Source organism: Sturnus vulgaris, unplaced genomic scaffold (genome assembly GCF_052056855.1).
Source record: "Sturnus vulgaris isolate bStuVul1 unplaced genomic scaffold, bStuVul1.hap1 Scaffold_198, whole genome shotgun sequence".
Taxonomy (NCBI): domain Eukaryota; kingdom Metazoa; phylum Chordata; class Aves; order Passeriformes; family Sturnidae; genus Sturnus; species Sturnus vulgaris.
In genome coordinates, this window is record NW_028276185.1 from 4105941 (window position 1) to 4118611 (window position 12671).

Sequence of the window (12671 nt, forward strand, 5' to 3'; positions counted from 1 at the left end):
ACTGATGGTTAGGTCCCAGCACCAGGGAGAGCCTCCCTGGTTTTTTTGGGAGTTTCTCTCGGAGGGCGGGGGGAGGGAAAGGGGGAACACGATGAGATTGGAAGCAGGTAAAGGAGGGTGGGGGCAGTTGCTGGCTCTCGCTCGCTTTTGGCTCTCGGAGCAGAAAGGTCATTGCTACCCCCCCACCATCCCAACGCCGGGAGCTGCCTCTCTGTTTTGGACCCCGCAGCCCTGCTTGGACGCCCTCCTGCTTCAGCTTGCTGTTTTCCCAGCATCCTGCCTCTCCTCCATCCCTTCCCATCTGGGACACAGCTGCCATCACCCCCAGCCCCTGCAGGTGCCGGGATCGTCACATCTGCCCCGTCCACCGGGAATCTGCCAGCGCTCACTGCCAGCGGTGACGGTGACTGCAGCACAGGGGAAAAGAGCCTGAGGCCCAGAAGGACTGGAACTGGGTTCCTGTTCTGCTTCTTGTTAATTCAGAGTTGTTGTTCTGTTTGCCTTCTTAGATATACTAGTAAAGAACTGTCATTCCTATTCCCATATCTTGGCCTGAGAGCCCCTTAATTTCAAAATTATACTAATTCAGAGGGAGGGATTTGCTTTCTCCATTTCAAGGGAAGGCCCTGCTTTCCCTAGCACACACCTGTCTTTTATTCAAACCAGGACAGATTTTGGCACCCATGGTGCCACCTGTGGGCATTGAGTGGAAAGGCTGGAAAAGCAATAACAGTTCTTGAGTGACCTGATTTTGTGTTTTAGGTGGCACCATATGGTTTGTGCTGCACGTGGTCACTGCTACATCTCTCCCATTTGCAGCCCTTTATCTAAAAATGGGTCCTATAACAAAGGCTACTGTGGCCATTATCCAGTTCATTTTGTGGGTTGATAAGATGAGGAATTCATGGATTTTTAAGTCTCTCTGGAATGTAAGTACATGGATTCAGAGCTATTGAACTCTAACTGTGTGTTTTTGGGGTTACTTCAATAATGGTACTTACTGTGAGGAAGTGACAGCAGGGGAAATTTTCTCCCTTCCCTTCATCCAGTTCACCATTTAGGTCCACCCCACCAGTTTTCGAAGGTTTCAAAGGCTTCAAATCTTCTCTAAATACTAATGCCTTTACAGTGGCTGGTGTTGCTGATATGCCTGTTAAACCTGTTCTGTTTAACATTCAGAGATAAGGCGAGATTGATTTGGATAACAACCCTGATACCTACCCCAGGAAATCGGGATGCTGCTGGAGAGACTGACCCTGCCCCACAGCCCACTTCAGAAATGAAACACCCGGATTGGGTGGGTGTTTTAGTGAAGGAGATGTGTGAGATGGGCCAGATGCTGAAGGAGTACCTTTCCCCAGCTGGTGAGAAACTCCCCCTGCCTTAAAGAGGGAGACTCTGATGGTGCAGCAGTGGAACCCACAGACATTACATCTGTCCAGGTTCCAGCTGAACTGCAAGGGCACTCACAGAGAGCAATAGTCACCCCTGTGGAAACAAAGAAGTCTAAGATGAAAACAAGGCACCTAGAAAATAAGGATAAGAAAGGAGGGCCCTCACAACCAGCAGGGGAGCCAGAGGTTGAGATCATCACCACGTCCCTGTCGTACAAAAGTCTCCATACTCTGCAAAAAGACAGTGAGTGACGAGGCCGTGAGGCTTTTACCACCTGGTTACTGCAGGTGTGAGGCCTTATGGGTACAGGTGTGTGACTGGATGGTCCTAGGCAAGGAATTTGGGATCCTTGACCCAGGACTCAGGTGTGGACCAGGTATTTGTAAGGGAGCCAGGCCTCCTTTCCCTCTGGGAGTGCCTTTTAATGAGTGTGAGAGAGAGGTTTGTCCACAGAGAGAGAATGCAGGAGCACCACCATAGAATGTGCTGGAAGACCCTTGAGGAAGGGATCCAAGAGCTGAGAGAAGTGGCAGTGCTGGAGGTGCTCTTTGGGAGGGATGGACAGCATGACAATGACCCTGACAAGGTCAGGTGCACAGGGCAGGTGTTGTGGAATCTGACAGACCTGGGGCCATCACAATACACCACCTTCATTGCAACAATTAATGCTGATAATAACAGAGACAGTGGGTTCTGTTGCTAATAAGCAACAAACAAGCTTAGAAATTTTGAGAGTATGATCAATGGCCCAATGGAGGCTCATGTCTCTGCTGTAATTGTGAGCCTCCAAGAGGAGATGAGGGAGATGAGGGAGATGAGGGAGGAGGTGAGGAAGAACAGTTCCCAAGCAACACCAGTGCTGTCATATCACGAGTTCCTGGAATACATTTTCAAGCCCTTCCAGCTGTTTCTGTCTTGCATCACAAAATTTGGCATGTGTTTTGACCTTTTAAAGGACTTGTTGCATGCATTAACATCCAAGGGGTTGCTTTCATCGTGCCCCATCCCTCCCACACGGCAGCTCTTGCCATGGCCTGGAGGAAGCAGGAGACAGCAAGGATCAGCTGGAAGGCGCTGGCCACGAATGTCCCTCCCACAGGCCCCTGGAAGGTCTCTGTGCTCTGCCCACGCCGCCCCTCGTGCACGCAGGGAGCAGAGCCCTCCCAGCCGGGACAGGATTCCTAATGGTTGCTGGTGTTTTTTTTAGGGAGACTTCCTGCCCAATGCAGGCTTCCCCTCAGGATGCCTGATGGTCTCTGGTGGTTTCAGTGGGGACAGCTCCTGCTCAATGCAGGCTTCCCCTTGGGATCCCTCATGGCAGCTGTTGCTAAGGTTGCTGCATGGTTGCAGGCCTGAGCTGTCGCCTGTCCCCAGCCACTGCCCGCTGAGGGCCTGCTCTTCCATCCTGCTGGGCATGGGGCTGGCTGCTTTGGAGTTGGGCTTTACCTTTTCCTTCTCCATGTGCAACTGCCTGGAGCACAGAGAACCCGGGAGCTGCTTCCTCCTGAGCCAGTGGCACTCCTGGCACTGGGCAGCGCAGGGCCCTGTGCCCCGTATATACCCCTGCAGGGCGGGGCTGTGCCATGTCACCAGGACAACAGAATGGCCAACAGCACCCAGGAACCCGATAGAACGGCCCTGTGTCACAAAGGGCCCAGCCCAGCAGCCCTTCAGCAGCCCAAGCCCCTGGAAGTGGCATGGAGCAGGTGCCCAGCAGGTGCTGGCTTTGCAGGCTGGGCTGTGCGGGGCCAGAGGAATTGGCCGGATGGACGCAGGCAGGGAGTTGTGGTCAGCGGCTCCATGGGCGGCTGCAGGCCGGGGATGAGGGGTGTCCCTCAGGGAGGGCTCTGCCTCGGCCCCGGGGGGGCCCAATGCGAGGGCGAGGGGCTGGGGTGGCCATGGGGGCGTTCGATCAATGGGGAGGGCCCGGGGAGTGCTGAGAAGGGGGTGGTGAGTGGGGGGGAGGGAGGGGTCCCATGGATTTGGGGGGAGTCTTGATGAGTGTGGGGGGAGTCCCATGGATTTTGGGGTCCTGGTGACGGGGGGGGCGCGATGAGTGGGGGGTCCCATGGATGTGGGAGGGGCGGTGAGTGAGGGGGGGTCCTGGCGCCCTGGGGTGGTCCCAAGTATCCGGGGGGTCCCAGCGCTTTGGGGCGGTCGGTGAAGGGGAGGCAGTGAATAGGGGGAGCCCCGGTAAATTGGGGGGGTCCCTGGTGATAACCGGAGGAGGAGAGGGGGGGAAAGGAGCGAGCCCCAAGGGACTCCCCCCGGTGCTGGGGACACCCCGGTGCCCCCCCAGCGCACGGCCCCCCCCATTCCCGCTCCTGTTCCCGGGAGAAGTCAAAGGGAAGGGGCGGAATCCCCGGGATGGGCAGGGGGGGCACAAAGGGGGGTCCGGGCCCTCTGCACCGGAGGGTGGTCGGTACACGAGGGGGGGGGGGGGTCCAGTCCCGGTGCCCGAGGGGGCGTCCCGGTGCCCGGTGATTCGTGAGGGTGTGTCCGGTGATTCCTGGGGAGGTCTCCGCTGGTCCTGGTGCATGACGGGGGGGTCCCGGTGACTCATGGAGGGGTCTCCGGTGATCTCGGTGCCCGAGGCTGGCGATGTTTGAGGGGGGGTCCCGGTGGTCCCGGTGCACGATGAGGGGGTGTCACTTCTCGATGAGGGGGGAGTCCCGGTGCACGGTGACGGTGCTGATTGATGGGGGAGGTCCTCTGGTGGTCCCGGTGCCCGGTGATTGATGGAGGGGGTCTCCGGCGATTCCTCGGGAAAGGGGGGGGGGGGTCCGGTGATGCCGGTGCACGAGGAGGGGAGAGAAGAAACTCGAGGGTCCTGAGGGGGTCCCGGTGCATGAGGACGGTTAAATTCGGGGGTCCTGGTGCTCGGAGGGGGGGTCGGTTCCTGGTGTGTGACACAGAGAGAGACCCCGGTGACACTGGGGACCCTGGCACGGGGCTGGTGACACTCAGGGGCTCTGGGTGGCACAGAGACTCTCCCCAAATTCTCTGGCACGAGGTCCTGGTGGCACGAGGGGCTCTCGGTGATACGAGGAGCTGGTGGCACTCCAGGGGCTCCTGGTGGCACAAGGAGCTGGGGGCACTTGAGGGGCTCTTGGTGACACAGGACTCTCAGTGTCACTCGCAGGGCTCTCGGTGATACGAGGAATCCCCCCGTTCCTCCTGGTGGCACTCGAGGAGCTCTTGGTGACATTCGTGGGGCTCTCAGTGACACGAGGAGCCCCCAGATTCCTCTCAGTAACACAAAGAGCTCCCCAAACTGGTCTGGGTGACACGAGGAGACGGTGGCACGAGAGGAGCCCTATGCACGAGGATCCGTCGCACGAGGACCCCCAAAACTCCTCACGCGGGACCCCCCACTCAGCGCGAGCCCCCCCCCCTCCTGCTCCTCACCCCGGGGGTCTCCGGGTGATCCCGCCCCAGGTCCACCCCTTTCCCCCTTTTCCCCCACGACTGGGGAGGTCGGAGGGACTGAAGGGGGGGTGCAGGTGTGGGGTTTTTTCGAGAGGGTCCCGGCGGCCCCCGGGCGGGGTCAGTGCTCAGCAGCGGGGCCGCGCCGCTCGCACCCGTTGGCCGAGATCGGGGGGGGCGGGGGCGGCTCGGGGACCCCCCTGAGCCCCCACATCACACCCGGGTCTGCTGCTTTAGTCCTGTGCTACCAGCGCTGATTTTTCTCCTAATTCAGTCTTTTATTGTATTTTTTTTGCTGAGGTTTAATAAACTTGTAAAATTTTACACAGTGAGCGCCGTTTCTCCCACCCTGCACTGACGGGGTAGGAGGTGCAGCTGGAAGGAGAAAGGGGTGGGGGAAAGGAGTTTTAAAGGGTCTTAATTTACTCCTTATTATCCAGCTCTGACTTTTTAGAGTATTCTGCCAGAAATCTGTCCCCTCAGAGAATCTGGGTGAAATTTCCGTTTTTTGGGGGGAAATCAAAGGCATGTACTGATGATCCTAATTAGGGGGTAGCAGAAGAGAGGCTCCAGGGCTTCCCGCTGAGCCGGAGGCAGCGAACACGCAGGGCTGGGAAAGGCGTGCCGGGAGCTGCGGAGAACTTTGTTTGTGTTTCCAGGCCAATGGCGGCTCGGGCCCGGGCCCGTTCCAGGGCTGTTCCTCATCTCCGCCTTTGCCCTCCCACAGCCCGGGGGGCCCTGAGAGCGCGGGCCGAGGCTGGGCCGTGTGCAGAGCCCGGCCCTCGCTGCCATTGGCTGATTGTGCCAATGTCACTCCTGGTTGTCGCGCGCTGATTGGGCAGAGCAGCAAAGGCGCCATTGTGGCAGCGTCTGTGCGGGCCCGGCAGCGGCGGCAGCGGCCGGAGCCCGGGGAGGCGGCGGCGGAGCTCGGAGGCGGCCCCAGCGCAGGTGGGAGCCGCGCTCGGTTGTGCGGGGGCTCGGGGCTCGCTGCGGGCCTCGGGGGCGGCAGGGGGCTCTGGCGGGTTGGTTGTGCCGGTGCCGGCCCGTGTTGGCGCTGGGCTGAGGGCGCTGCGGGAGCGGCTGCCCGCGGTCTCCTTCCCGCTGGGGCCTCGGCAGGAGCCGGTGCCGGAGCAGCGCTGGCTCGTCCCGGTTGCTGTGGGTGGCACAGAGGTGTCTGCCCTGTGCCCGGGGCTGTGCGGGAAAATTCCCGTGGCCAGAGGTTTGTGTGCCCGCAGGAGGCAGAGGAGTCCTGTAAAAGTGACTTTATTGATGAACAAAGAGAGAGGCCATGCGGCATTTGCCATGCGGTCTCTAAAACGCCGCCTCCTTTTTATTCTCATTTTCCCGTCTGCATCTCCGTCCCCACTGGCTGAGATACTTGGAAGGTTCAGACTTCCCGATCCGCCTACTGCATGTCCTCGTTAATATGCACCCCTACTACGATATTAATCTTACTGCTTTCAATCCCTCATTTTCATATTTTCTCAAGAATTGCCTTTACAAACTTTAATTTCCATTGACTCCATCTCTTTTCCTGCGTCCTCTTTGGAGCAAGGTGTCGTGCATTGTAAAAAAGATGAGAGTTGCTGCAGCACGTCAGAGGAGGAGCAGCATTCGTTTAAGCCATGGTCTGCCAGGGAACCACGAAAACGTGTCCCATTCCCTTCCTTTCTCCATAATACGAGCTATTTTCTTATTTCCTTTGTTATCTGTTTCACCACTTTTCAGTTCTCATCTATTTGCCAACAGCAGTTTGCGTCACTTAATTTTCCACAAACTCCTCCTCCTTCTGTTAATAGATAATCTGATTCCATCCCATAGGGAAACGTTGCATTCCTCATCTGAGTGGATTGATCGGGAAGAAGGTCAGGAGCTGGAGCTGTGTGGTTGGTTATTATTTAGAGGGTGCTTTTTATCCTAATTCTGCCAATCAAATTACGGATGGATTTTCTGTGTCCTGATATGAATTCGTTAGGGTTCCCAGGGGCTGGTCCACGGTGCTGCAGGATTTGCTCTGGTGTCTGTTCATCTTTTTTGCGTTTTTGGGTGCTCCCTCCATCCAGGGCTGCATCAATTACCACTTTTCTCTAATTAAATCACCACATACTTGAATTTCCAACTCATTTCCCTGAACTTGTGGCACCAAAAACACCCCAGTGCCCCAATACACCCTATATAACCTGGACAGTGACAGCACAGGTTGGAGCAGGGAGAGGGATGATTCCCCCCCACTTTTTTTAGTAAAGCTTTCCCAACATTCTCCGTTTGCTGATTCCCTTTGCAGCTTAACCAATTTCTGTTGCAGTCAGATATCCTCACTATGGGCTCTGCCTTTAGTTGTGCAAATTCCATCTGTGCAAGCAGGCAGAGCTTGGGGTGAGAGACAGAGGCAATCACCGAAATTCCTCCCCCAGGCGTGAAGATCCTGGTTCATTGTGCACACATTGCCCTAGCAGTGTTAATTTGCATTTCTAAAGCTCCTCTCCTGGATGTGCCTGGATCCAATGCTTCTATTCCAGAACAGCCATTAGGTGATCTACACCTAATTTTCTCTCTTTTTTTAACAATTTTATACTAACAGTTTATGTGTTGAAGCCTCACCATTATTGCTCTTCTAGTTTTGCAAAATGCAACATAAAGGTGAGCATCGAAAAACCCTTTCTGAAATTCTGCCATCATTAAGAGCCACCCACAAATACACACAAAGAAATTCCAATGCAATCAAGATTTTTCTACTTCTTCTCCTAGGAGTAAAAATTGACTCTCACACCCCTGTTCCAAACCCAACTCAGAATATAAAAGTAGGATTACTATGAAAAATTTTTCTAATGGTGTAATCTTGTCACTGAAACTGCAGGAAAAACAAAAACTCTCCAACAATATCTTAATGTTAGAGAGTCAAGGCATTACTTGATCCTGGTCAGGATGTGCAACAGAAATAATTTCATCCACACATAACCCGGGTGTGCAGAGAAATTCATTCCATGAGATGTGAATTTTACTAGATTTTTCCTAAACTTTTTACTGTCCAAACGTGGAGAAATCCATTGGTTTAGTGTTCATTGCTTTAAAGTTGTGTAGTTCTTAGTGTTTGGTTTCCTCTTGCACACGGATTTCTCCTCTTCTGATGTTAATTAGATCCACATTCCTGGATTTCCTTCTCAGCCTTTTCCAGAGCAGGTGTCTCCATCTGGGCCAGGGGCAGTGTCTGGGGTGGGTGTTCCTTGATGTTTGCTGATGTTTCCTTGATGTTTTGTTCAATGTCGTTCTCTTTGTGGGAATCTTTTGGGCTATTCCCAGTCTGTTGAGATGTTAAACTCATCTCTGTTGAGTGGTCTAACAGTCCATAAAAATACCTTTTAAAATTTCTTTCCTGAGAGAACGGCAAACCGAGCCTGACTAGTAAAATAGAATGTAATAAAATTTTAGAGTTGGTCTATTTTCCAGCAATGGAATCTCAGGCAGCCCAGTGTGTGAGTGTAATTGAGAGGCAGAGTCCTGGGTGGATGCTGTGAACAGCAAAGTGCCAAGGCAGGCTCTGTGCCAGCCCAGCTTCCTGTGGCAGAGATTTCACAAGAGACAGGATTCTGGCCACAGACTGCTTGAAATATACATCCCTTATCTCCAGACCGCACTAGGTGGAGAATTCCCAGGGTAAGGAATTGCAAAGATCAATTCCAAGGGAGAGAATTGAATATCTGCCCTGGCTCTGGCCAAAGGTTATAATGGCCGGATGCTTGGCCTTCAGCCAAGGGCACACACTGACTCAGAAAACACTTCCTAAATGCAGCAACATGTTGCATATTCACAGACCTTCATGCATTATTCTGAATCATTCTCCCCCAATCTGTAAATCATTATTTTTTCCTTCCCTGGGGTTCTGGTGTCCCATAATCCAGGAATGTGAAGAATTTCCTGATTATCTTTTTTACCGTTCTCCAAGTTTGTTACATGAACACAAGTTTTTTTATATTATACTCCAAGAAAAATATATTTATTACACAACTATTTATAAGTTTTGTTAATTACAGAAATAAAATAAACTATATTCATACAGCAGTGTTTTCCAGCAAATAGCATTCATTTTAATATTTGCAAAAACTCAATAATATAATGTACACTTATAACACACATAGAATTCAAATTTCATTTTCTCGGTATGGAGGAGACATAGCTGGTGGTCCAATCATTTTGTTATTTTTCATTTTCTCAGGTTTTTTTTACTATTCTCCTGTCCATACCACAATACTGAGGATATTTGGGTTTAAAAAGTCATACAATGTTGTGGCTAGAGCAGAGAATCTTCAATCCTGGTCCTGCAATTTCCTATTCATCCTGAGAATTCTTACAGCTGCTTTTTCGTCCTGGATTACTTCTGAGATTCCCTGGTCCCTCTCTGGGTCAATACACCACAAACCCTCAGTCAAAAATATGTCCCAAAACTTTAACCCTTTTCTCCACCATTTCCTCTTTTATTTCAAATACTCAAAGATGCTTTTTAGCCTGAACATTCAGCCATTTCACAGAGGCTTCTTCTGCCACTTCTTGTCCTCCTGATTGCAGCAAGTCATCCACATCCTGCATTAACCCAATCCCTGGGGTGGGGTAAATTCTTGTGATATTTTCTGCAAGGCTTGCCCCAATAAGGCCGGTGCTTCCCTGCATCCCTGCAGAAGGACCGTCCATGTCTTTTCCATTTTCCCTTCTACCTCTTGTTCCCACTCAAAGGCAAAATCCAGTTTACCATCCTGTGTGAGTGGGCATCCCCAGAAAGCATCTTTGCCATCAATTCCTGAATGGTGTCAGTGTGAGGAGGGCACCTGGTTGAAGATGGTGTAAGGATGTGAGAGCCCCTGGGTGCTGGGGCCCCCTTGGGCCCTGGGGTTCATCCCTCAGGGGCTGTAGAAACTCTGCCATGGCCTTTGCCTTCCCCTTGGCCTTTTCCTCATCCCTTCTTGCATTCCCCTGCTGTGCCTTTGTGACCAAGTGCTCCAGGGGCTTCTTCTGCCCCTCCTGCAGCCCCCTCAGTGCCTGGGGGTGCTCATCCTCTGACAGCTGCTGAGCTTTCTGCTAAATCATTCCTTTCTGCAGTGACCCAAGGAAAATGCTTAAAAGCTAATCTGGATGCTTGCCCTTCCAATCCCCATTTCCCAGCTGTTCCTTCGTGCTGCTCCTTGTGCTGTGGCTGCCGTGGCCAGCCCGTATCCCAGAGCCGGTGCCTGTCCTGCCGCAGTGTCCAAACGCGGCCCCCCCGGCGGGCAGGGCCGGCAGCTCCACGGGGCCGGGCAGCGGCCGGGGCGTCCCGCAGCCTCCTGGGGGCCGGGGGCCACTGCCGGGCCTGCAATTGCCGGGGGGTGCTGGGCTCAGGCAGCGCCCGGCGCTGAGCCCCGGCTGCCCCACAGCCCCGGCCCGGCCCCGCAGCTCCCCACAGGCCCCCAGCCCGTGCTCCCGGTGCCGCCCCTCTGCGCCCGCTCCTGCCGCTGCCCAGCACAGAGAAACCCCCTGCAATCCTGACCTCCTTGTGTGCCTGTCCTGGCAACCGGGGATACAAAGGATCTGCAGCAGCTGGCAACTTCTGAGGATAAAAGCCTGCTGGAAAACATCCCCATCCTCAGTATTTTTCTCTTCCTCCTCTTTCCATCATCCATTTTCTTCCCACGTAGATTTCTCCTGCTGCATCTTTCCTGAACCCTATTCCTGCACACTCCACACAATCCCTTCCCAGCACACCAACAGCATCCATCCCCTGTTGTCTAAATCCCTTCTGGACTTCCCTTATTGCTCCCCTGTGTCTCCCTGTCCTTGGTTACCTCTGGAAGAATGGGCAAACTTCCTCAACATGCTTCCAAGGGATCATTCAGAGATATTTTGGGATCATCATCCCTTTTTCCGGCATCCCTTCCTGGCTTTCCCTTTCTACCCTCCACGGGTGCCCTGCCATGTTTAGTCCCCGAAGATCCCACTGTAGTCCCTGCTGAGATTTTCAGTGCTCTCTGGCTGCCGACTCTTCCCAGCCCCCCTGATCTGTCACTCGTCTGTCTCCTGGCCCCAGCGCCCCCCGGCAGGGGAATTTGGGGAGGTGGGAGGGGGGGAGCGCCAAGGCCGGGCCCCCCCGCGCTGTGGTGGCGGCAGCGGCTGCAGTGGGGAGCGAGTGCGGGCGGGAGCGGCCGAGAGCCCAGCGCTGCCCCAGCCCGAGCTGCCCCAGCTCCATCGCTGCCCCTGCGCTGGGATGCTGTGGGTTTGGGGGGAAGAGGGCGCCGGCAGTGGGTGCTGGGCCTGGGGGCAGCAGGAGAAGGGAAGGAGAAGCAGGGTTGAACAACAAAATGGTCAAAGGATGCATATGGGAGGAGCAGGTGGGATTGTGCATGAGAAGGAGGAATAGTAGGAGGAAGAGAAATGTGAGGAAAAGCAGGGACACAGGAGAAGGAGGAGCAGAAAAGAGAAGCAACACAAGTTTCCATCCCTCCCTCTATCTACAGCCTCACCCCTGCAGCCCCAAGTTCTTTGCCCCCCTCCAAATGCAGCAGGTGACCAGAGAGGGGGATCTGTGATTTTCTGAAGGATGAATCTTGGTGTTTGAAAGCTTTATTGGGGTAAAAGTTGGTGTTTTATTTCTTTTGCGGGGACTGAATCTTTGTATTTCAAGGGGATTTTGGCTGAATCTTGCTTTGTGGGGCGTTTTTGATGTGTATCTTGAGGTTTGGAGGATTTTGGGGCTGAATCTTGGTGTTTCAGAGGTTCTTACAGACACAATATGGCCAATAATTTTCTGGGATGAACTTGGGCAAGGGGGAACCGCCAGCTCAAGGCACTCCCCTCTTTTTTTTTCCCCAAACCAGGATTTTTCATTCCCAAGGCACTGGCAGATGGAGGAGGAGGAAAAGCCCCGGAGATCTCTCACAAGGAGGGGCTGCAAACTGAGCCCAGAGAGCTGCGAGGAGGAAAGACCCTCCCTGAGCCGGGAAGGCGGCCGGAGATCCAGGCAGAGCTCAGAGCTGGTGGAGAAGCCTCCTGGAGGGGAGAAGCCCCACAAGTGCTTGGAATGTGGGAAGGGTTTCAAGTGGAGCTCCGAGCTAATCCAACACCAGATGATCCACACTGGGGAAAAGCCCTACGAGTGTGGGAAATGCAGGAAGAGCTTCAGGACTATTTCTTATCTGATGCATCACCAGGTGATCCACACTGGGGAACGGCCCTACACCTGCTTGGAATGTGGGAAGAGCTTTGGGTGGAGCTCTGCCCTGAAATACCACCAGCGCATCCACACTGGGGAGAGGCCCTACGAGTGTCCCCAGTGTGGGAAGAGGTTTCACACCAGCTCAAATCTCCTCCTACACGAGCGGATTCACACAGAGGAGAGGCCCTTCCGCTGCCCCGACTGCGGGAAGGGATTCAGCCGCAACTCCACCCTCACTGTCCACCGGCGCATCCACACTGGGGAGAGGCCCTACGAGTGTCCTGAGTGTGGGAAGAGCTTTTCTGACAGATCAACCTTTACCAGACACCAACGGAGTCGCCACTAAGGGAAGCCCTGTGAGTGCCCTGAGTGTGGGAAGAGCTTCGTGTTCTGCTCCAGCTCCATCTCCCATGGGAGGATCGGTGTTGGATGATCCCCAGTGACCCCCGTTGGGCAGAGCCCTGGTGATCCGTGGTCCTGGTGATCCCTGTTGGGTGGGGGAAAGGTGTTGGAGAGATTTCTCTCCCTTTTCCTTGTCCCGCTGTGATTTGGTTGGTAATAAATTCCCTCGCTGTGCCCAGGCTGGCTCTGTTGTTCCCGTGCCGGTGCTCGGGGCGGGATCTCTCCTGTTCCTTCTCTCAACTCCCGGGCCTCTCCTCAGCCAATCGGAGAA